Here is a 26,379-nt window from a genome sequence, read left to right on the forward strand (position 1 = left end):
TCATAATGGCAATTGGCTTGACTAGACTTTGTGCCACCTGTTTGCTATAGGAAATCTTTCCCCTTCACAAACCTTGGGGCAAAGCATGAAGAACTGGGAGAATAATGGCCACAACTATCCTCTGGGAACAGACTTAAGGGCTATGTCGCTTCCTTTAAAAAACACACCACACATACCCACTGCTAATATAAATACAATAGCCATGAGTCTGACTGCCATGGAGACCCAGCTGCACCACAAACCTCATGCCAGATGAACAGAAGGTTAAAGGAAGGAATCTGCTGAAAAGGCCAAAAGTTTGGTTTGCTTACAGAATATTTTTTATAACCTTTGCCCATTCAGCAATTGTGGTGTCACTGTTTTGTTTCTGTCCTTACTCCACAACATAGTACAGGGTCAAGTGTCCATCAGTGACTTATCTTACCCTTCTTGTTTTTTTGGTGTTTAATGTGGTTGTGCTTGATTAGGATAAACAGAAAAGAAGATTTGAATGAGTTCCTGTTTCAAAGGAAAGGGGGAACCCTGATGATGCCCCACCCATATCCCCTTCATCTATTCTGAAGGTCACCTGCCAGTGGTTCCCACACACTTTGGTGGATTCCTGTGACTCTCCTCCTGAGAGCATTGTCTAGTTTCAAGAGTAAGCTTCACCATATTCTCTTATGCTCTAAAGACTGAAGCAGACCAAAAATGCTGAGAGCCAACACTCTAGGAGTTGCCCTCAACCAATGAGGATGGGAGTAGGTGATGAAGAATTCAGCTTTTCATTCACTCACAGGGACAGTTCTCAGATGTATTACATCCATTTTCTTATAACATCCCCAGAAGTATTAAGCCCCAGTCACCCACAATTCATTAACTCACAGTTTATTGGCTTTACCCCGTTTGTGTTTAATTTTCCTATTCCCATAATGTTCTTCATAGAATCACTTCCCAAATAAATTACTTGTGCTGAAATTTCCTTTCTCAGATTCTGATTTTGGGGAATCCAAACTGAGATGGGCATATTTTGCTACCTGAAATGGCCTGGACCTATATTTGCTCTTAAGGAGAGCAAGAATTTGGAGTACAGAATTTCTGGCAGCTGCTGCTGCCACCTAGAAATTGTTATTGAACAACAGGAAGCAATATGGCAAGGCTGAAACTGGTAATGTATCTTATCATTTGGATAATAATAAAATTACTTGTCACTTAGTAAATACCAAAGAAATAATACTTCATTTCTTCACTTACTTTATTGACTTAAGTATATGTAAATTATCAAAGTGAATAACATAGTAATGTATATTATTGTTTGTATGATAATCAGATTCATTGTTTGTTATAGGGTACTTTTAAGAATTAATGGTCATCTATTGAATTTTTTAAACATATTCAGGAATGAGGAAGCTTTAGAAAAAAGCACTCCAGAAATCTGCATTAAGATTCCTTTGAGGGGCACCTGGCTGGCTCAGTCAGTAGAGCATATGACTCTTGAACTTGGGGTTTTGAGTTCAGGCCCCCCATTGGGTGTGGAGATTACTTAAAAACAAAATCTTACTATATGCTAAGAACTTGGATGTAAATTAAAAAAAATAAATTAAATTTTAAAAATCTTAAAAAAATAAAAGATTCCTTTGAATCTTTGTTAAGTACTGGCTACACGTGAAAAGAGTGAAATTGCACAAACTGTTCAAAGAATACTGGGAAGGGAGGGTCAGCTTGCATAGAGATGAAGGTTTTCAAACTTTATCATCCATGGTGGAGAATCTTTGGAGATCACCTGGGACATTTAGTAGGGATTCTTGAGAGGTCACACTTTAGAAGTAGGACACAATTCCTGAAGTGAAAACTATTTTAGCACTACTTAGAAAAGCTTAAAAATAGTCCTCAGGAAGATTACTTTGATTTGAGAGTGATGTAAGTGTCTATGAATACAAAACCCAACCCTCTTTAAAAGAACAACAAAATCCAGACACTCAAGAATACAAGATTTACAATGTACAATTGTGCAATGTACAATTCACAGACCCAATAAGTTTTTCTTTTGCTAGTTATAAGAAGGAGGAAAATGTGATCTCTAACCAGGAAAAAGGACAATAGAAACAGATCCAGAAATTACAGAAATGCTAGAAGTAACAGATGATAGATGACCGTTATTAATATTGTGTTCAAGTATATAAAGACATGAACATGTGAGAAAAGAGATGGAAGATATAAAAAATAAGTTAGAATGAACTTCAGGAGTAGAAAAATTAAGTATTTGAAATGAAAAAATCCACTGGATAGGATGAACAACAAATTTCACACTGCAGAAGAAAAGACTAATGACTTTGAAAAGATATAGCAATAGCATCTATCCAAAATGAAGCAGAGAGAACAATAACTTTAAAAAATGAACAAAAGTTCAGTGATCTCTGAGACAGTATCGGGAATTCCAAGATACATGTAACCTGAATCCCAGAATAAAGAGAGAGAAAGGAAGGGAAAGCAAATATGTTGGAAGAATCAATGGCCGAAACAGTTCCAAATTTGATGAAGACTATAAACCCACAAATCCAAGAAGTTCAAAGCACCTCACATAAGATTTCACACACACATAGTAATATCCACATTTGGAGTGACATAAAGCACATTATAAAGTTCTGAAAACCAGTGATAAAGAAAAATATTTTAGCAGCTGCCAAAGAAAAATGATAGTCTATACAGAGAAACAAAGTTAAGAATTATTCATACCTGTGGTCAGAAACTATGTAAACCAGAAAGAAAAATGAACCAAAATCTTTAAAATACTAAAAGAGGAAGTGCCCGGAGTGGCTCAGTTGGTTGAGTGTCCAACTCGATTTCAGCTCAGGTCATGATCCCAGGGTCATGGGATGGAGCCCCGCATCAGGCTCCACACTGAGCATGGAAGGTTGCGTGAGTTCGAGCCCTGAGCTGGGCTCTGTGCTGACAGCTCAGAGCTTGAAGCCTGCTTCAGATTCTGTGTCTCCCTCTCTCTCTGACTTCCCCCACTAATACTTTGTCTCTGTCTCTCTCTGAAAAATACACATTAAAAAATTATTTAAATAAATAAATAAATAATGAAAAATAAAGTACTGAAGGAGGAAAAATATTGTCAACCTAGAAATCCATATGTAACTAAAATATTCTTCAGAATATGGTCATTTTTTTTAAGACAACTGCTGTGACAATTCACCATCAAGAGGACTACATTACAAGAAAGTTAGAAAAAAAGTTGCTCAAATAGGAGACAGTGACACAAGATGAAAACATGGATTTATTTAAAAGAATTAAGAGTAATCAGCAATAATAAATATGTAGATAAATATAAAAGATTATTTTCTCATTTTAAAATTTCTTTAAAATATAATTAACCTTTTACAGTAATAATAATAATAATGTTTTCTTTACTTTATAACAGATGTATAAATAAAGCAAATGACATTAATGGCATAAAAGAAAAGAGGAGGAAGTGGAAACATAATGCAAATGTCTTATATGTCAATTGATACAATATTATTGAAGGTAGTTTGGATAAATTAAATATGTATGTTATAAACCCTAGAGCAACCAGTTTTTCTTTTAAGTATAGGTAATAAAATAGTAAATAAACATAAAATTGATAGGCTAAAATTGATAAAATAGAGATAAAATGAATGCTACAACATAATGAACTAAACCAAAAAAAAAAAAAAAAAAGGCAGAGAGAAGATAGATAGATAGCAGATAGAATGAGTAGGAAAAAAGAACAAAATTATAGGTTTAAATCCAAATATATTGAACATTACATTAAATATAAATGACCCACATATTTCAATTAAAAGACAAATTCTCAGATTAATAAAAAAGCAAGATCCAACCATACACTATCTATAAGAAACCCATTTTACATGTAAAGACACAGATACCTTAAAGGAATATGATGGAAGATTTAACACAAACAACAAAAAAATAGATCAATTGGATATTAGCAAAATTAAATCTTTTTGCTTCAAAAGACACCATCCAAAATGTGAAAAGACAATCCTCAGCATAAGACAAATATTTTTAAATCAGGACTCTTACAAGGGACTTGTGTTTAGGCTATATAAAGCATCACAGCTCAATAAAAAAAGATTACCTATTTTTAAAATGGGAAAGGATCTGAATAGACATTTCTCCAAAGAAGATATACAAATGGTCAATAAGCACATGAAAAGATGCTCAACATCATTAACCATCAGTGAAGTGCAAATCAAAACCACAGTGAGATACCACTTCACACCCATTAGCATAGCTAGAATAAAAAAGACAATAGGAAGTTGATAAAAGTATGGAGAAATTAGAACCTTTATACACTGCTGGTGGAAATGTAAAATGGTGCATCCACTTTGGAAAACAATCTGGAAATTCCTCAAAATGTTAAACATGGAATTATTGTGTGACTCAGCAATTCTATTCCTATGTATATACCCAAGAGAAATAAAAATGTATATCCACATAAAAACTTGTACATAAATATTCATAATATTATTCACAATAGCCAAAACAACTCAAATATCCATGAACAAATGAATGGATAAATAAAATGTGGTAAATCCACATAGTAGAATATTATTTCATTATTAGATGGAAAAAATACTGATATAATCTGCAATATGAATGAACCTTGAAAATATTATGCTAAAGGAGGCAGACACAAAAGGCTACATATTGTATTATCCCATTTCTTTTTTTAAGTTTACTTTTATTTATTTTGAGAAAGATACAGAGAACAAGCGGGGGAGCAACAGAGAGAGAAGGAGACAGAGAAATCCCAAGCAGACCCCACACCATCAGCACAGAGCCTGACATGGGGCTCGATCTCATGAACTGTGAGATCGTGACCTGAGCTGAAATCAAGAGTCAGAGCTTAACTGATTGAGCCACCCAGGTGCCCCTGTATTATTCCATTTCTACGAAATGTTCAGAAGAGGAAAGTCTACAGAGACAAAAGTAGATTAGTGGTTCCAAGGCCTGGGTGAATAGGGAAAATGGGATGACTGCTAAAGGATGTATAGTTTCTTTTTTTTTTTTTTAACATTTATTTATTTTTGAGACAGAGAGAGAGCATGAATGGGGGATGGTCAGAGAGAGAGAGGGAGACACAGAATCTGAAACAGGCTCCAGGCTCTGCACTGTCAGCACAGAGCCCAATGCAGGGCTTGAACTCACGGACTGTGAGATCATGACCTGAGCCGAAGTCGGACGCTCAACCGACTGAGCCACCCAGGCGCCCCTATAGTTTCTTTTTAAGGTGATGAAAATGTTCTAAAATTGGTTGTGGTGATGGTTGCACAGCTATGAATATGCTAACAACTATTGAATTGCACACTTTAAAAAGAGTTAATTGTATGTTATGCGAATTATATCTCAATAAAGCTGTTATAAAAATAGTAAAATGATGGAAAAGTTATGCCGTGCAAAAACTAATAAAAAAGCTGAAGTAGACTTTGGAACAAAAATATTACCAGGGATAATGGGGAGCATTTTATGATGATGGAGTCAATTTACCATGCAGATATAACAGCTCAAATGCACCCAAAAATAGACCTCCAAATATATGAAGCAAAAGTTGACCAAACTAAAAGTGAAATAAGAAAATCCATAAATATGGTTGGAGATTTCAATTTTTATCTCTCAGTAATTGACACAGAAACTATATAAAAAATTAACAAAGATATCAAAGTCCTGAGCAAATTTGTCAACCAACTTGGCCTAATCAAGATCAATAGAATACTTCACCTAACAGCAAAATATACATTCTTTTCTAGTGTTCCTGGAACATTCACTAAAATAAGCCATTTTCTGGGGCATAAAATAGATCTCAATAAATTAAAAAATATATAAATAAAAAATCATGGTCTCTGTTTATAATAAGAATTAAATCAGAAATGATAAAAAAAAAGTATCTGGATATTTGGAAATTAAATAAGCATTTCTAAAGAACCCGTGGGTCAGAAAAGACATCACAAGAGAATTTAGAAAACATTTAGAACTGAATAACAATGAAAATGCAACATGTTAAAATTAGAGAGACATAGCTAAAACACTTAGCTGTTTAGTGTGTAAATCACTCTTAAAGGGAAATTCATAGCTTTAAAAGCTTATATTTAAAAAGACGAAAGGAGGGGCGCCTGGGTGGCTCAGTTGGTTAAGCGTCTGATTCTGGATCTCTTGGTTCATGAGATCTAGCCCGAGTTGACCTTTGTGCTGACAGTGGGGAGCCTGTTTGGGATTCTGTCTCTCCCTCTCTCTCTGCCCCTCCCCAACTTGTGTGCATGCTCTGGAAAGAAAGAAAGAAAAGGATTAAAATTAATTATTTAACCTTCCAATGTAAAAATCTAGATAAAGAAGAGTAAATTGAAATGTTATAGAAAATAATAAAAATGATTTAAAAAATCAATAAGATCAAAAGCAATTTATTTAATCAATAAAATTGATAAACCTTTAGTCAGAATTATTAAGATTAAAAAAACAGAGAAATCACAAATTACTAACATCAATAATAGGAAGAGACATCACTGCACATCCTTCAGATATTAAAAAGATAATAAGAAAAAACTTTTTAGAAGGAAATATAGGCAAACATCTTCGTGGCCTTCAGATAGTCAAAGATTTCTTAGTTCAAAAAAAAAAAAAAAAGATAAACCCTAAATGAAATAATGATAAATTAGAGTTTATCAAAATAAAAAAAACTTCTGCTCTTTCAAAGACCCTTTTAAGAAAATTAAAAGACAAGCCACAGGAAAAAAAAAAAAAAAAGACAAGCCACAAACAGGGAAGACAGTATTTACAGTGCACATATCTCACATAAGACTTATATCCAAAATATACAAGGAACTCTCCAGAATATACAGAGAACTCTCTTGATCAATCAGTACACAAACACAAACAACACAAGAATGCTCAATAAGTGCATGAAAAAATGGGGCACCTGGGTGGCACAGTTGGTTAAGCATCTGACTTCAGCTCAGGTCATGATCTCATGTTCCATGGGTTTGAGCCCCACATCAGGCTCTGTGCTGACAGCTGCTCTGTGCTGGAGCCTGCTTCAGATTCTGTGTTGGCCTAGTTCTCTGCCCCTCCCCCACTCACACTCTGTCTTTCAAAAATGAATAAATGTTAAAAAAAATTAAAAAATAATAAGTCCATAAAAAATGATTAACATGAATAATAAATAGGGAAATTCTAATTATACCTAAATTCTAATTATATAATTTTATACCATTTGGATCTCTTTTTCTTTATTATCATGCATCATTTATTGAATACATCATCTTTTGCCTACTGTGTGTAATGCTACCTCTATTATATATGAACTTGCCATATATGTGAACATTTGTTTCTGAGATCTATTTGTCTATCCCTGTGCCAACACCACATATTCTTAGTTACTATAGCTTAATAATAAGTATTATATTTGGTAGCGCAACTGTCCCTCTCCAGCAGAAATAAACAAATCCTCTCTGAGGAAGCAAATTTTACAACTGTTAAGGAACAAAAATTCAACTGAGAAAATTTTAAAGATATAATTGGTTTATTAATTAATTCATGAATTGAACATTATCCCATCTAACAAGCAGAGGGGAGCTCTGGGGAGCTGTACCAAATGAAAGGATTTCATAGACAGAAATGGGGCAGAACAAATTAGCAAAAGAAAAGAAAGGATTGTTTCCGGCAAGGTCACCTTCTCGTAGGGGGTAGGACAGGGAGTTTTATTAAATGGATTACCTCATCTTTTGGGGGTAGGTAAACAGGATCCATGTGACAGATTACCTCATTGCTGCTGACCAGAAAATTCCTGACTGACTGGTTAAGGCTATATTTCTTGGAGAGGTTGAAACTGCAATTGGATTAGATATTAAGCCCCACTTGGTGACTTTGTCCAGCATAACTGACTCCATTCTGGGCTTGTGGTTTTCTATTTTAACACAAACCTCAAAGAAATCCTGTAGTTAAGGTTGTATGTTCCATGCACTCACCAAAATGTTACTGTACATAGAGAAAATACACAACCATAAATGAGATTCAACAAAAATAGCAAACCACAGAATCAGACCTGCAAAAACTGATATTATAATTATCAGATACCAAATATATAATAAAAAATAAATATGTATAAATCCATATAAAAGAATAGAATTAGAAAAAAGAATTCTGAAAAGAATCTACAGCAATGAAAATTATAATAACTGAAAGTAGGATCTGGATAGATTGACTTAACATTATATTAAACACAGTTAAAGAAACAATTAGTGATTTGGAAGTTAAAGCTGAAGAAATTACACATAATGTAGGACAGAGACAAGGCAAAGGGAAATATGACAAAGAGATTCAGAAACAGGGAAAGAAGAGTTAACAGATCCAACTTACATATAATCTGAGTTCTAAAAAGAAATAACCATGGGGGACACACAATATTAAAAGACGTAATGACTGAGTGTTTTCAAGATGGGATTAAGAACACCAAACCTTAAACCAAGGAAGTTCCCCAAAGTAACAAACACCATAAGTAAAAAGAAATACACATGAGTGACAAATTAAAAACAATGAAAACACAGAGAAGAGAAAAGAAGCAGCCAGAAAGGAAAAAAAAGAGAGAGAGAGAGGAGGACATCTACAGTGACTGATAGCTGACTTCTCAGAAACAACAGTGGAACCCAAAAGAACTGAAAATACATTTTCAGAGTACTGTAAGAAAATAACTTTCAACCTAGAATTCTATACAGTTAATCCTCAGAAAACATGAGTTTGAACTGCACATGTCCACTTACATATAGATTTTTTACAGTCCAATACTATAAATGTATTTTCTCTTCCTTATGGTTTTCTTTACAATGTTTTCTTCTCTCTAGCTTCCTTTATTGTAAGAATACAGTGTATAATGCATATAACATACGTAATATGTGTTAATCAGCTATGTTATCAGTAAGGCTTCTGGTCAACAGTAGACTATTAGTAAAGTTTTGGGAGAGTCAAAAGTTATACCCAGATTTGCAACTGTCAGCACCCCTAACTCCTGTGTTTTTCAAGGGTCAACTGTATTCAGTGATACAATCATTCAAAAGTAAAGGCAAAATAAAGATATATTCAGACACAAGCCCAAAATGGTTTACTATCAACACATCTTCACAAAAGAACTTCTAATGAAGGTGTATCACGTCAGAAGGAAGATGTGTGATGTATGAAAATGGAAAGCATAAATATTGACTATGTACAATGGCAAAATTAATGTCTAATTGGTGAGGCTACATATCAAGAGAGGATAGCATATTGCTTAGGGAGGGTGATGATTTGCTTGAAACATTTGAAGACTCATATGGTTCTGAAGAAGAGTAAAATTATTTAACATGTTAATGCATGTTAAAATTTCTAGGATAATCATTAAAGGGATAGGATAGAAATAGCTGTAAATGTTAACTTTTATCATCATCATTGTTATTATAGTTGCAATTATTATGTTCTTATAGAAAAAACAAAAGGAAAGAAAGAGAAGGGGGGGAGAAAAAGAGAAGGAAAGGATTCTATAGTCAAATCAGTTTTTCTTAACCAAAACAGATTTATTTCCTGCTTGATTTCTCTAAGTTTTTTCTCAGCTAATGGGCATTCTAAATCCCCAGATAGACTGTAGAGGGTGTGCAGAATTTTGTTTATTTGACATCAGAACCTTTAGCTCATTAAACATTTATTAATATATTGAGAAACTTGCAGGTTAGAGAATACCTTTTAAACTGAATGTGAATCTCCTACAGCTTGATTTGCTTGTTTAAGGGGTTAATATAACCATGTGGGCTTGAAGAGAATAACAGACTAGATTAACAAGGTCAATCTCAGAAAGACCTCAGGTCTGAGAAAAGAAGACAGTAAGGAAGAGTTGAAAATACTCTTGTCCAATGATACCAGGAAGGAGGGGACATATTGCAAGTTATTAAACTGGAAGAAAAAAATTAAAGCACCACCTAGCAAATAGGTTGGAAAGCTTCTGCTATAAGGCTGGTGGAACATCTGGGAACACTGCCAAGTAATTTTGGGGAAGAGACTTGGCACTAATTGTGGCCTTGTGTTCTTTGTGAAAGAAGAAAAAGATTATTTTATAAGTCATAATACACTACCTAGAAGCCAAATTGCCAGTTAAAATTCTATTTGCGGGCAGGTGTAAGGTTTCAATATAGCTTTCACCTAATATCATAGAATACTGCCTCTTTGTAATCAAATAGGATGCCAACTATCGTTTCAGATCCATTTTTGATGTTTCAAATGTTCAGAAAAATAGCAGGTTAGGAATGTCTGTAATTATAATGGAATCATATGTGTCTGCTCTAAATGCAGCTGTTTGGTTTATACAGTCCAGAGGAAATAAGTCACCAAATATAGAAAGGTGCTTTTGCTCTTATCAACTCAATTATTTCCTCTGGAAGTTAACATTTTATTTATTTTATTTTTTTAATGTTTATTTGTTTTTGAGAGAGAGAGAGGAGGAGGAGGGGCAGAGAGAGAGGGAGACACAGAATCTGAAGCAGGCTCCAGGCTCTGAGCTGTCCACACACAGCCTGACACAGGGCTCAAACTCAGGAACAGTGAGATAATGACCTGAGCTGAAGTCAGATATTTACCCGACTGAGCCACCCAGGCACTCCTAGAAGTTAACATTTTAAATGGATCCAAACAAAGAGAAAGGGGAAGGTATTTGGTGGCTAGCTTTTAAAATTCTATGCTGTTTAGTATCTTTTTAAAAAAGTCTGTGATACTTAAGTTGCCACTGATGTAATATAATCCCATTGATGCTTTTATGTAACTATACATACACTAGGCTTGTTTTCTCCGAAGACTTAAAGAAATTTGGAGGCGTGAATCTTCACATTCCTCGTGGTGGAAGGCTTAAAGAGCAAGCCAGATCCGAGCTGGCCTTGAAAACTCTGGTAAGTGGAAAGAAGAGATGCCTTTCACCCCATTCTCCACAACTGGAATGCCCTTGGCACTTTTTTCTCTTGCTCTCCAAATCCTAATAGGCTCAGGGCCTGCCACCACCATGAAGCCTCCCTTGATGTCTCTGGTCCATCTTAATATCTTTTCTTTCTCTGAAGGAAAAGCGGGTATCTCTTGTTCTCTTCATGGTAGCACTCAAATCCTACTGCTGTTCATTGTGCCCTCATTATTATATGACCTACTCTTCTAAACAGAGAGATTCTTCCAGGCACAGCCAGTTCTTATATTTCTTCTTCTATTTATTTATTTCACAGAAATTTATTACATTTAGAGAGAGTGTGGGCACTTGTGGGGTGGGGGTGGGGGTGTGTGGAAAGGGAGGGAGAGAGAGAGAATCCCGGGGCTGGAACTCACAAACTCTGAGATCCTGACCTGAGCGGAAATCAAGAGTTGGACGGTTAACCAGCGGGACCACCCAGGCCCCCAGGGTAGCTCTTATATTTCTGATTCTCGTTCAGTTCAGTGCTGGGGTTACAGTCGGTGGCCCATAAATACTTGTTAATAAAGTGACTAATGAAAGACCTAGAGAAGTCAACTGCTTAGGAAACAATTATTCTGGCTGCTCCCTGACAGCAGGGAGGTTCGGGGTGGTCTGCGGTTTGGGAATGACTTGTATGTTACCATTCTTGCCATCCATTTTGAAAGAGTTCAAGGGAACACACTGCTCCAGGGAGCGCTGGTTTCTTGTCTGTGCTTATGATCCGGTTGGACCAAAAGCAAACTGAAGGGCCTTTCCCAGAGAGTCACAGCCCTCTCTGTGACAAAGGAACTGCTGTGGACGGCTGAGGGAGGACGGGGGTCGGGGCAGGTCGGAACTGGAGCCACAGCTCTATTTTTCAGTCCTCCTTTGTCCTTTAGCCACCACACCTTGCTGCCCGGTTTGTTCTTCCAACCCCAACACCCCCTTCCTTGTAGGCTTGTATCTTAAAGGACTGCTTCAAGGTGAGGATTTTGAAAAGTACGTTGGGCACTTGTAAGCTCCTCCCCCAAGCGAAGTCAGCAGGAGGCATGTTGACGATGGCTGTTTGCTCTCAACACACGGAGAGTTTGCAGAAAACTGGAGGTCAGACCCCTGCCTCTTCTTGGGCTCCGGAGGCCTCGTGCGGCCAGGACAGATGCAGCGGGCCTAGCGACTATTGCAAGCCCGCATCGGACCGGGCAGAGCTAGGGGAACACAGCCTTGCGCCCTGCCGCTTGGGCCGGTGACGCGTGGGTGAGAGGACCCGTGTGCAGTGCGGATGGCGCAGGGTCTGCTCTGAAGACGCACGGAGCAGTCTCCTTGAATGCGATGCCCACTGAGGCGGCGCAGGACCCACCGCCGCATCAACTGCTGATCTATTTCAGTGGTGGCGTTTCCGCAGCAATGGGAAATTACTTATTCTCAGATCCTTAGCTGGTTTCCTTTTACATAACTTCTGCGTCTTTCAATTATGTTCACTTTGGGGAAGCCCTAGGGCTCTCCTAAACCATACAGGTGTGGAATTTTAATAAAACACGATTTATTAAAATCCGAGCTCACAAAATTGGTAAATTATGGAGATGGATTATTTTTACCGCAAAAGGATTTTGTGATCAAATTCAGGTTCCCTTTTATTAATCCCTAATTCTCCTAGTGTGTATAATAACATCACATTGTGGATTTCTTCAGAAGTAATCCATGTGCCCAGCTACAGTACATCATGGCAGGTAAAACCATGTTATTTGACTTCAACAGGACCTAGATTTGAGACCAGGCTCTGACACTTACTTGCTGTGCGTTTGAATAAATTTATTATCCTGTCAGAAATACAAATTAAAATTGTTGCAAATGTTAAATGAGATAGCATAGCTCGAACACTTAGCATACAGCAAGAGCTCCCTATTTTAGTGAGCAATTCTTTGTCTTCTTATTAGAGTATTCATAAAGGTCGGTTGACCCACATCTGGTTTAAATGCAACTTTTTTTGTATCTTTTGTGTAAGTTAGATCTACCTTTGTTGCTGTGACTTACTTCTGTGACCATTCTGCCAGTTTCCTGTCCTGCCCAGTGGTTTGGGTTCTATGGCCTTGGATTTCCCCAAAGGCCAAAGTTTTTCCATCACAGAAGTAGGTGGAAAAAGGGCCACTCCCATATCATACTGCCTGTAGGCTGAGAGTCTGCATAATTAGATGGGTTTCTCTCTAAAATAATGCTTCTCAAAGCATAGCCAGTGAACCCCTTTATCATAATCTTAGGAGTGTTTATTAAATTGCAGATTCCTAGGGTCCTACCTCACAGCTTTTGAAATAGAATCTTCTGTGGAGGTTCTAGGGTAAGAATCTTCATTGTAATAAGCACCTAGCTTATTCTGATGCTAACCAAATAAAATTGTAGAACTGCTCCAGTGCAGTCCTCAAGTTTGCCTGATTATGGAATGGCCTAGGGATATTTAATAAAAATAGAGGTTCCTGGGCCCCACCCCACAATTTCTAGGAAGGAACCTGAGGATGTGTACTTTTAAAATATTTTTTAGTGCTTATTTATTTTTGAGAGAGACAGACAGACAGACAGACAGAGCTCAAGTAGGGGAGGGGCAGAGAGAGAGGGAGACACAGAATCCTAAGTGGGCTCCAGGCTCCGAGCTGTCAGCACAGAGCCAGATACCGGGCTCAAACCCACAAACCTTGAGATTATGACCTAAGCAAAGTCGGACGCTTAACCAACTGAGCCACCCAGGCGCCCAGAGGATATTTTTTAATAAGTGCCCTCAGGTGATTCTGATGATCTGGCAAATGCAGGAAATGCTGCTCTAGAATGACTGGCCAGTGGCACCTTTGGTGGTAGTGGTGGTAGCAGGAAAGGGATGGGGGCAGTGATCAGGGACGGGATGATGGTTTGAATGATCCAGAGAGCGACTTAGGTCAAGAGCTGAGCCCCCGCTGTAAGGGTTCATCTTTGCTTTTTACTTTTTTTTTTTTTAATGTTTATTCATTCTTGAGAGAGAGACAGAGTGTAAGTGGGGGAGGGGCAGAGAGAGCGGGAGACACAGAACCCAAAGCAGGATCCAGTCTCCGAGCTGTCAGCACAGAGCCCAATGTGGCGCTTGAACTCACAAACTGCGAGATCATGACCTGAGCTGAAGTCGGACGCCCAATCAACTGAGCCACGCAGGCGCCCCAAGAATTGAACTCTTAACCAGTAACTGAGCCACCCAGGCACCCCTCCACATCACCTTTGCTTTTCAGCATCTCCCCCTGCATGCCAGTCTGTGTCCAGCCGCTCCCACAGTGTTTCAGAAAGCAAAACCGAGTCACTTTGGGGAGATGAAGCAAATGCAAGAGTGAATAGTGAAGCTCCTGGGCAGGAACCAGCAATCTCAGATGAACAACTGTGGGGCTGTGAGTAAATGGAAAGAACAGCTGCTTATCATAACAGCCATCCCTGGTTCTCTCTTACAGCCTGGCTGAAGTTCCCATTGTCACCTTTTTCAGGAATTGCCTCCTTTCCTTAAAATGGTCTGACTAGGTTTGTAACTCAAATGGCTTTCATCAAAACAACACCCTGCACCAGGTGCTGGCCATTCAGTGACCTGTGACTGAGCTGTGCGTTACCTACTGTCTTTCTGGACCTCTGTGCCAGCCTCTGCAACCAGATTAGTTCTTTCAGAGCTTGCACTGGGTCCCAGCTTCTCCTCAGCAACAGCAGTCCAGGGATGACAGGTGCCATGCTTTCTGCACAAGTCTTCATCTGTGGTGAGTAGAACAGTAATGCTTCAACCTCATATTTTATCGGCAGATATGGCTACCAGGTAAAAAAAAAAACCTACTTGTTACAAAGATGCTCTCTTGGGATACTCATCCTCTCTCCATGGTGCTCTCCTTACTCCCAGCAAAGCTGGACAATACTTCCCTTAGTCTGCTGTCTACCCCGTGATGGGAAGGCAGCCTACAATCACAGGAGTCTTCTCTCTCTCCGTCTTCAACTGATGTTCACAAGGTACCTGTTCTGTAATTTTGCCCCCAGTTACTTTGGACCTGGGTCTACCACCTCATGACAATACTGAGTTTTTTCTTTCCCTCTGGTAGGGATTATCTGTGATCCCAGTGGGTAATAGAATTTGCAATGAGGAAGACTCTGATACCACCATAGTCCTTCATCTATCTTGTTATATGACATTCTGGCCAGCAAACAATGATGAGGGCTTTATTCTAGGGAGATATTGTAGTGTGTTCAACCAGAGATAAGTAAGATAAAGTCTAGGACAGAAAGAAATTCAAATGAGGAGTACAGCAACATTTCAGTGGATGACCTATCCTAGGGTCAGCCTGGCAATGAAAACATAAGAGTCAGGATATTCAAAATATAAACAATATGGGAGTTCTTTAGTTGTGATATCTGTGTGTATCTATATCTCTATCTACAGAAAACTAAAATATTAATCTGGAAAAAGTGTTGATAATGTGCATTGTATTAAGTGTTGTGTTGTCAACTAATCTAGACCAATTTGTTCATTCACAACTGTTGGGTTCTTTTGGCAAATAACGGTGACCTCTAATGACTAAAGGTAGAGAGAGGAAGGGTCAAGGTCTCATTCCCAATAAACTTGTTACAAAGTGGTACATTACAAGAAAAGCAAATCTCAAACGAAATCCTGCAACACAAATGTGAACATTTATTAGCAAACAGACACGAAGAGTCATGCAATATGCTCTTATTGGCTCCCTCCCTTGGTCACTCTGTCAGTCCCCTTTCATGACAGTTTCACTAGTGACAGATACAGCAGTATTCTCTAGGGAGGATCAGTTAGCCATCCAGTCAGAATCAGACAATAAGTCCTTTGGTAAGAGATGGGACACAGGACCGAATGGGACTTCTAGGCTGGTGCATCATCCCAAGAGATATCAGGCTGCTGCACAAGAGAGGTTCATGCACAAGTGAGGGTGTCTGTACCTTGCGAGTCAGTTTACATATACTGAACACTATTCCAATTGCCTTTGAAAAACTATTTCTAACTCCAATTATGCTAATGAATAAACCCTTGACTACAGACAGAGATAGACATCGTTGAAGCACTCCTAGTACTCTGGAGTAGACTCCTGAGTGGGCTTCTTAAAATTTTAACTAAGCACCTCTGGACAGTTTATCCCAGGTTAGGAATGTTAATTAGGTACTCCTAGCATATAGAATAAAACCAACACACACACACACACTTATGCTGAAGTATTTTAAAGTAAATTAGACAACATAACAAGTGGACAACAGGGGTGCCTGGGTAGCTCAGTCAGTTAAGCATCCGACTCTTGGTTTCAGCTCAGATCACGATCTCAAGGTTCATGGGTTCGAGCCCCGCGTTGGGCTCTGAGCTGACAGCGAGGAGCCTGCTTGGGATTCTGTCCTCCTCGCTCTCTGCCCCCCCCCGCCCCCTCTCTCTCAAAAATAAATAAACATTAAAAAAAAAACAAGTGGACAATAAAACAAATCTTCAATTTAGTTATAACATTGTCAACAAGAGGATTAAATGAGAATGATTAAATTTACATTATATATGGAAAAATAAATACAGCTAATTAAGAGTTATTTAAACTGGGGCGCCTGGGTGGCCCAGTTGGTTAAGCTCAGGTCATGATCTCGCGGTTCGTGAGTTCGAGCCCCACGTCAGGCTCTGTGCTGACTGCTCAGAGCCTGAAGCCTGCTTCAGATTTTGTGACTCCCTCTCTCTGCCCCTCCCCTGCTCATTCTCTCTCCCTCTCTCTCTCTCTCTCTGTCCCTCTCAAAGAATAAACATTAAAAAAAAGAGTTATTTGAACCAACTTACCTTAACAGACAAAAGAACAGATAATATACCATTTGTTTCTGATATTCAGCTCCAGTTTCATTAAGGACCATCACATCAGATCAAGGGAAATTACTGTGCCTTCTTCTGTCCAAATCCTCTTCTTTCATCATCCAGGTCATTCATTCATTTTTTTTCAACTGATGAACATTTACGGACTCTCTACTCCCAGACTGAGGTTACAAAGATGAATACAACTCGTCCCTGAGTTCAGTGAGTCTCCAGATGAGTGGAGAGAGCTGGCTTTTAAATAGATGCCATGAGTGGGAGTCCTAGGGTATAAACTCAGGACAGTAAAAATTGGTTAGCTTGTTTTCTATAATCATATTTAATTTCTATCTTGATCTCTCACTATGTTTGTAGTGAGAAGTTTACTCTTGGTCAATGCAGAGTAATAGATAATTCAGGGTTTCCCCCACGCCCTTCTCCGTGGGGCAGCATTTAGATTCCACTAGTTCCATGACATCAGTGGAAGGAACATCATTGTTTAGCATGTGGGCATCTGCTGTGGTGTGTGGGCTCATGTCTGGTTTCCAGTCACCAATTCACTCAGGACACACGGTGCCTTCCCATTTCCCACTGAGAGGCCCTTTCACCAACTTACTCCCAGCTCCTCAAGTTCCCTTCTTGGATATGAGAAGTGAAACTCTAAGTGTTCTCTTGCCCTCTCGGGCCGCCTCTCTCATAGCCTCTCCCCGCCCACCCTTACCCACCCTCAGATCATTCATCAACGGCTTACTATCTCTTGCTCCAGCCTCCCTTTTCTCTGGCTGCAGTCCATAGGATCTTCCAAATCAGTTTAGGGAAAAGAAACTTTGTGCTGTAATAATTTAGGACCTAGGCCTTTGATCCTTAACAATATTCTTCTTTAAACAATGAACTTCCAGGGTGCCTGGATGGCTCAATCAGTTGACTTCAACTCAGGTCATGATCTCACAGTTCATGAGTTCGAGCCTCACATCGGGCTCATCGCTGTCAGCACAGAGTCCCCTTTGAATCCTCTGTCCTCTCTCTCTCTCTGCCCCTGCCAGGCTCATGTGCTGTCTCTCTCTCTGTCTCAAAAATGAATAAACATGAACATAAACAATGAACTGCCAACTTGAGTCTATTTGGGGAAACTCAAAAAGCTCTATTAACTCATTTTTTGCTCTTTGGATTTTTTATTGAACAGCCTAACTCTGGAGGGTAGTGAGTATAGACTGCCCCTCTGCTCTAAATGGGGAAAGAGCAGGGTTATCAGAGAATATGAGGGAAAGAAGTATAGGTTTTTTCCTAAATGCTTTCCTTCCATATAGCAATTCCAGTAGAGTATAAAGGGATGTGATAGAGGGGACATCAGGTGTATTGTGCATACATGAGAGGGTCACTTAAAAGCTGACTAGGAGGTTCAGGGGAGGTTTCCTGGAGGAAGAAGTTAGCTGAGTGGTTGGAGGAGTAGAGGGGGCAGAGAGTGTAGCATGATAGAGGGCCATAGGCATGATAGAGAATGTGTCATATTTAGGGATCCACAAGCAATTTAGTGTGGCTGGAATATAATTTATCGTAGAATTGAAAGTTGGCAAAATATGAGGTTACACTAGAAAACTGGGTTCAGATCATGAAATATACTATCTTAAAAGCAATGGAAAGCCACAAGGAGAGTGACATTATTAAATCTATACCATAGAGAGGTCAATCTGCCTTTGGTGAGAAGTGACTAAAAGGCAGTGTACAGCAGGCAGGGAAACCAGTGAAAATGAGCTTTTAGGAACCAAGAAACATTATGAGGCTCTGATTGGCTATAATGGCAAATGGAGGTGAAGAGAAAGGGAGATACTGGAGACATAATTAGGAGGTAGAATAAGAGATTTAGTAATGGGTTGAATGATTCCAATGTCTTTAGTGGATGATGGTGTCATTCTCCAAAACAAAGAATGTAAGGGGAAGAACTCATTTGGGAGGTGAAGGAGGAAGATAAAGTAAAAAAAAAAAAAAATTAATGTCTGTATGACATCCAAACAGCTGTCCAGCAGCATTGCCCCTGAGGCAAAAAATCTGGGCTGGAGATGGGAAGTGGAATTCAGTTCCATAAAGAAGGTAGTTGAAGTCTAAGGAGTGACTTAAAATCATAGGAAACAAGTATATACAGAGGACTAACTCCAGATGCTTAAAGATCACCAACATTCAAAAGTCAATTCCTTCTGTGTCTTCTCTTCTGTTTCTAAGCTGGTTTGCATCAGAAAGAGAATTATCAGGTCAGGATTTTAATGCCAACTGCAGAGAATTCTATCTCTCTGTTTACAGTTGGTTGAAGCTCTGGTTTTGAGAACAGCGTCTTCAACAACTGTTTTCAACCACTTTAGAGACCTGGTTGGAACATAGTTTTTCTCTTGTTAACTTATTGTCAGTGAAATGTGACATCCTCCTGGTAACTGGCAAATGTATCTCCTACTCTAGTTTGTCCTGTGGTGAGGGAGAGGGGCAGGAATGTTTTCATGGTTCCCAAACTGAAAGGAGAGAACTATGTTCAACCTTTGTGCTGCTAAAAAGATCTCCATTTCTTCTCAGAAGTCTTACACTTAAGACTTTTATACCTTAAAAATATAGTCCATGATGAAGTTTGGGGGTAATGGGGGTTCGTGGGGTCACGTCCAAGAAAGAATTCTTTTTTTAATGTTTATTTATTCTTGAGACAGAGACAGTGTGTGAACAGGGGAGGAGCAGAGAGAGAGGGAGACACAGAATTGGAAGCAGGCTCCAGGCTCCGAGCTGTCAGCACAGAGCCCGATGCGGGGCTCAAACTCACGGGCTGTGAAATCATGACCTGAGCTGAAGTCGGACACTTAACCGACTGCGCCACCCAGGCACCCCCAAGAAAGACTTCTTGAAGACTTCTTTGGTGCAAAAAGGTGATTTTATTAAAGCATGGGGACAGGACCCATGGTCACGAAGAGCTGCACTGGGGTCCTGATGGGTAACTCATTACCTACCCTCAGATTGGGAGGGTGTCAGAGCTAGAGTAAGTCTCTATGGAATTTTGGAAGCAAAGTTTCCAGGGCCTTGAGGGGCTAGCTGTTGCTAGGGAAACACCATTTAGTACCATTTAATAAAACCTCAGTCATGAGACCCTTCAGATGCATGTCAGGGGGCCATAAGCTTGGAGTATGATTGCCAGCACATATCTTGGGGCAGTTGAGATAAAGGAAATAGACTTACAGGATCCTCGAGGTTGGGGCACTATTAAGCCAAGGTTCTCTTTTGCCCCCAGCAAAATGTCATCATGGAGGCAGCTGAGCTCCTAGAGGGAGGTCACTCTGCCGGTTTCAAGGACTTGTCAATGGGCTGTAGGCAGTAAGGAAATTTAATTTTTCATTTGCCTCAGTTTCCCACATCACCATGGCAAGCACTTAAACCCCTTTCCTTTGTTCTTGGGTAGCTAGGAATGTCCAAGGAATATCACACAGATCCCACCTGGGTGGGAGGGGGTGCTAGCTTGTGCTTTGCCCCACAGCCTGCCTCATGCTCCCTCATCACCTCCTGGTCTGTAACAGAAGATTTCTTAATGTTTTGATATCACAGGACACCCACTGATGAGATTTTTATGCGTAGAGTTGTAAAGTGTTTCTTTAAAAACTCTTTATTTTGTTAGGACAACAACAAAAGCCCCAAAGTAACATTTGGGTGAAGAAGGAAGGAAGGAAGGAAGGAAGGAAGGAAGGAAGGAAGGAAGGAAGGAAGGAAGGAGGAAGGAAGGGAAGGGAGGGAAAAGAGAGAAAAAAAAACCTAATTAGATCTTGAAAGGTAAGGCAATGAAATTCCTTCACTATTTTTCATTATCATGATAAAATAATTATGAATCATGAGATTTGGAAGTATCTTTCCATTTACTCACAGCACATCTGCAGGTTATGTGTGGAACACCAGTGTTCCATGGCATGCAGTATGAGAAACACTGTTGTGGTGACTTAATTGTCACAGTCCACAGGTCTATGCTCATTATGTGGGGCTTTACAATCTTTAAATCTGAAAGGCAGTTACCGAAAAGACAAGGGGTGGTCCCAGAAAGCTGGTTAGTTCTGCCCTTTAGTGTCCACTGTCCTTGTCCTTAGTGCCCTTGGAGAGAGCAGAGCTCTGGAAGGCCATGGAAAGACCCTACAAAGGACCTGCAGGGTAGGAGGCAGTGCTAGGTGATACTTTGGCAGCAGCTGCAGCAATGAGAGGTGGAGGAGCCATCATTAGATAGGCCGCCCAGAGGCAGAGCGGCCAAGCCACTGATTGCCACCAGCTTAGTTAACAACAGGCCCCACCATATCACAGGAGGGGTGGAAAAGCCTGAAGAGGCGTCCTGGCCTCTCATCTCCTGCTGTGCTCACATACACCACCAGCAGCAGCTGCGTTGCAGAACTGCGTCCCTCTCCGCCTCTCTGAGAATCCTGTGAGTGTGTGTGCGCTGTATATTTTTAAAGAATATTTAAAAAAAGAAAGTAAAATCATGGCTGTCCTACAAATGTAAGATGAAGACATGTCAAATATTGTGTTTAATTTAATAAATGAAGGAACCAATAAGTCATTCTAGCTGGCTTAAAGAACTCCAAGAACCACATAGAAATAGGGGGCACCCGACTTCAGAAATGAATTTAGGAATAGATGCAAGATGTGCCCACCCATAGGGCGATAATCAATTTATTTGCATTTCTATAGATAAGAATCATTTGCATTATTATCCATGTTCTACAACTTACAAGGTTGCAGAAAAGCTCAAAGAAGATGAAAGATGGAGATTATCCCAATGGGTGAGCTGCTTACTTTCTAGTTCATAGTAAATCCAATGTAAATTTTAGCTATTATGTATTGTTACAATAATAGTGTATTTGGAATCAGACAGGCTAGGGTTTGAATCTCTTCTCACCCACTCGCTAATTGGGTGACCTTGGGCAAGGAAATTCATCTTTCTCAGCCCAATTTTCTTATCAGTGTGCCATTATTTGGGGACTAATGAGAAATAACAAGAATAATGTTTGTAAAATACTCTATAAAAGGTTAACACAGAGTAAACATTCAACGGTGGTAGTGGTTTTTTTGTTATTAAAACTGGCAATTTTAACAATGCTGAAACTTCTGTTTATGTGACCAGCCGTTGCTGTTTTCATTACCGGTATACTCAGATAAAATTAACTTTTGGATATAGTTAAAGTTTTAAATCATAAATAGATAAATAAATGGATGTCAGATACTGAGCCTGGCCAAATGGTACTGTTGCCAAAGCTAATGACTGAGTAGGTCTGTGTTCTGTCTTTTTCAAAAGTTAGGCGTATCAGCTGCATAAAGTGGGTTTTTATCCCAGTAGGTTGGAAATAAATGATAAACATTAAAAAGCAAAAGGTTAAGCATAAATGCTTCTTGTCTCTAGACACAGAAGGGAGGTTGCCAATGCTCCCTATGAACAAAACACACAGCACACACACTTTTATCAATAATTATTTATGAAACAATCACCAACATCATGAGTCAATGACTATAACTTCAAGAAACCCACTGTTTCATACAATCACAAAACTGATAGGAAACTTCAGGATTACCAATCCATCCATTTCTTCATTTTAGAGATGGGAAAATATTATTCAGAGAGATTAAGTATATTGTCCAGTGTCACACAGCTAGCAGAGTTGGGACCAGAAGCCCAGTCTCCTGATTCCTAAGCTAATTTTCTGTGAATTTCCCTACGTCATATCCATCGAGTTGGCAGTCGCTAAAAATAGAACTGCTAGCCATCCTCAGTATGTATTGAATTGAGAAATCAAGGCCCACAGAAATGACACACAAGCTTCCCTGCAGCACTCAGGACAGATTGGACTTGCCAGAAAAGGAGGTTCCACTTGACTAGAGCTGAGCAACCATTGTCCAGGGCGGAATGAGCGGCCCACTCGGCTGTAGCACCTCATGATTTATTAACTGCTACTGGTGCCCATGAAATATTCATCCGCTCTTTCCTACAGTTACTGCGCCCCTGCATCAATAAACCATTGCTCCCCCATCTGTTTAGGTGTGCAGCTTGGAGAAGAAAAGCTTCACAAAAATGGAAGAGGCCTCTGTGCATGCTTAGCTCAGAGGCAGAACACCAATGCACTTCTTGGTTTCCTGTCCTTTTCTCAAAGGGCACTCCCCATGTGTTGCCAGACAGGGAGAAGCCCTGATGGCTTTGTAAGGGGAAGCTCGAATAGCTAGGGAGAGGAGGGGAAGAAGGATTTCGTGTGATTGGCGTGCGGGTTGTAATGCTTCCAGTTTCAGCCTGAGTTTATTTCCCCCTGTAAGTAATAAAGCAGGACCCAGGGAGCCCAGGCTTGCCTAGTGTGGAGGCTTGCCTGGAGTCGATTCGTGCTCAGTGTGAAGCATGAACCTGCGTTGCTCTGCAGAGCCTCCTCTTTGTGATCAAAAGTGCTGCTCCTTAGTAGCAGAAAGAGTGGACTTTCTGCACCACTTCCCTCTCCTATTTCTTCAGAGGCTTCTTCATAGACTTGTTTTTTCCTGTATACCCCTTTGCTGCGATCGTCTCCCTTGAGACTTCTCTTCTCACCGTGTGTATTTCCCATAAGTATTTGGATCCTTGATCATGCATTCTCCTCCTGTCAACAATCCTTTGCAAGTCTCTCTCTTCGGCTTCAGATCTACAAGTCCCACTACACCATCTGTCTGTACCAGGATAACCCATCGCCCCTCAAACTCAATAGGTCCCAGCCTGAACCTATTATTTCCCCTCCAACGCCCACCCTCCTCTACTCACCAAACCTGCTCTACCTGGACTGGATCCATTACCAAGACGACTCACCCACGTGGCTGACAGGCTGGCGCTGGTTGTCAGCAGGTTGCTTACCCAGGGCATTTGACCAGGGAGCCTCAGTTCCTCTCTATTTGGGCTTCTTCACAGTACAGTGTGGTAGCTGGGTTCCAACAGTGTTCCAAGAGACAGGAAGTGGAATATGCAGGTCTCTTAAGGCCTGGGCCTGAAAAGTGGCACAGCATTACTTCCATTGGTCAAGCAGTCACAGAGTCACATTCAAATGTAACCCTGCCTCGAGGGGTGTGTCAAAGAATTTAGGGCTATCTTTAATCTACCATGTCCTATGTCCAATCAGACTCTTGCCATCCTGTCCCTTCTTCCATGGCTTTCACACGCTGTCCCTTTGGTCTTGAATGCCTTTCTCACCTTGTCCTATTTCCTGCTCTTTCTTCAAGATTCTGCTCAAGAGTTATCTCCCCAAGTCTTTCTTAACCCTACCCCCTCCAGGGTGTAATATAACACCCTGTGTTACCATTTACTATTCTGTATTGCAGTTGTTCATGAGATGTATTTCTCATGAGACTGTGAGCACTATGAAGGCAGAGACTGTCTTATTCTTTTATGCATCCCCAGAACCAAGCATGGAGCTGGGCAGAGCAAAAGACCTCGGCAAACATTCATTGAATCAGTGAGGGTTTCCTCATTTTAATCTCTCAGTGGCCCTGCAAGGTGGCAAAAGTTGAGGAGTATTCCTGTTTTACTGCCATGACTTCCTTATCTTAGATAAAAAGAAATAAACAAACAATTATGGCAAAGAGTAATGACATGACCCAAGGTCTTATAGCCAGGAAGATGATTCAGTTGAATCAATAGAAGTTCAGTTTCCCAAAGTAAGTTAAAAGCACAGATCTTAGGGACAAGGTTGGGGAGACAAGTGGGGAGAAAAAGCCCCACTATGAATGGACATGGTTGTTTGGCAGAAAATGAGGTTACCCATTCTATTCTGTGTTTACTGGGGGAATGCAAATGACCTTCTCTCCACTGCCAAGAAACTAAAGACAGCATAAGCGATGGAAGATGGTCTGATAGAATCTGTTAAGAAAGAGAGTGGACACAGTGCAAGTGCTTTGTGCAAATAGGAAAGGTGGATCTAATGGAGATTCTCAAAATGACAGTGGGAGAGTGAGAGTTTGCTAGTAATTCTCAAGTGACTCTTCAGAGCAGAGAGAGACAGCTATTATCAGAAAGAGAGGCTGTGCCTACAGGCCCAAGTGTTAGGGTCAATTGGATAATTCATTGGAGTTAAAAACCTCAGCTAAGATAAAACATCCCTCAAGGACATCTGACTTTATGTGCTCCGATTTCATGCTTAACACGCCCCTTCTGTTCACTGATTTGGCTTCTTACATATTTTTTTTATTAGAAAAATATTCTCTTGATAATAGATAGGGGTATTCCAGTCACTAGAAAGAAACCTTCCTCCTTGTAAATTCATGGGTATTGCAGCTTGTAAGCCAATTTCTTTTAAATTCAATTAATTGGGACAAATGGATCCTTTCTTTGAGTTTTGATGGTCTTAGCTTTTTTTAAATCACACAAATAATTCATATATACTTTTTCGTGTAAGAGAGTCAAACAGTTGAAATAAGTATAGATGGAAACCCCTTTCACCACCGGGCCCCCATCCAACTCCCAATCACAGAGATAATCTAATCATTGTTATGCATCCAATATATAGCATTCAGTCCTTTTTCTATGCCTTTATATAGAGAGGTGGGTGTGTTTATATATTTATAAATGTCCCTTTCGATTTTTATACAAATTAGATCAGACTCAACATTTCCCTTTTTCATATAACTCTATCCCATGAAAATCCTTCTACGTTGGTCCACAAAGCTCTGCCTTCTTATTTCTTATGGTTGCGTGCTTTTTCTTTTCTTTTTTTTTTTTTTTAATTTTTTTTTCAACGTTTATTTATTTTTGGGACAGAGAGAGACAGAGCATGAACGGGGGAGGGGCAGAGAGAGGGAGACACAGAATTGGAAACAGGCTCCAGGCTCTGAGCCATCAGCCCAGAGCCTGACGCGGGGCTCGAACCCACGGACCGCGAGATCATGACCTGGCTGAAGTCGGACACTTAACCGACTGCACCACCCAGGCGCCCCGCGTGCTTTTTCTATAGGATATATTAATCAGAATTCTCCAGAGAAACAGAACCAATAATATGTATGAGTTAGAGACGGGGGAGATTTACTATAAGGAAGTAGTGCACATGATAGTGGAGGCTAGAAAGTCTCAAGATCTTCAGGGTGACTTAAGCAAGCTGGACACCCAGGAGAGTGAGTGGTTTAGTCCCAGTCTGAAGGCCTGCAGGCTTGAGACCGAAGAAGAGCTGATATTTCAGTGTGAGTCTGGAGGCAGGGAAAAACCTATGGCCTAGTTAGAAGGCCATGAGGCAAGAGAAATTCCCTTTCACTATGGGAAAAGTTAGCCTTTTTGTTCTTTTCTTTTTAAGTTAATTTATTTATTTTGAGAGAGAGACAGTGCCAGCAGGGGAGGGGCAGAGACGGGGGAGGCGGGGAGAGAGAGAGAGAGAGAGAGAAAGAGAGAGAGAGAGAGAGAGGGAGGGAGAGAGAGGGAGAGAGAGGGAGAGGGAGAGAGAATCCCAAGCAGGCTCCACACTGTCAGTGCACAGTCCAACTCGGGGCTCAAACTCATGAAACCACGAGATCATGACCTGAGTCGGCCACTTGGCACCCCCTAGCGTTTTTGTTCTATTCAGGCCTTCAAGTGATGGATGAGGACCACCCACATTAGAGAAGCCCACTTGCTTTACTCAGT

General features: G+C 40.1%; 1 protein-coding gene and 1 long non-coding RNA gene across 3 annotated transcripts in view; both read left to right on the forward strand.

Moving 5' to 3' along the window:
• The window catches only part of TSEN15 (tRNA splicing endonuclease subunit 15), a 122,386-nt gene extending 106,234 nt beyond the window's left edge, over positions 1–16,152 (forward strand). The window contains exons 10-12 of the transcript XR_008293343.1: positions 971–1,147; positions 10,814–10,922; positions 11,905–16,152. The gene's annotated coding sequence lies outside the window, so the exon portion shown is untranslated. The remainder of the gene's footprint in view (positions 1–970; positions 1,148–10,813; positions 10,923–11,904) is intronic.
• A 2,240-nt stretch (positions 16,153–18,392) lies between these two features.
• The window catches only part of LOC128313108 (uncharacterized), a 55,000-nt gene continuing 47,013 nt past the window's right edge, over positions 18,393–26,379 (forward strand). For both annotated transcript variants that reach the window (XR_008293346.1, XR_008293345.1), the window contains exon 1: positions 18,393–20,561. This is a non-coding gene — a long non-coding RNA (uncharacterized LOC128313108). The remainder of the gene's footprint in view (positions 20,562–26,379) is intronic.

This window comes from Acinonyx jubatus, chromosome E4, assembly GCF_027475565.1.
Source record: "Acinonyx jubatus isolate Ajub_Pintada_27869175 chromosome E4, VMU_Ajub_asm_v1.0, whole genome shotgun sequence".
Lineage (NCBI taxonomy): Eukaryota > Metazoa > Chordata > Mammalia > Carnivora > Felidae > Acinonyx > Acinonyx jubatus.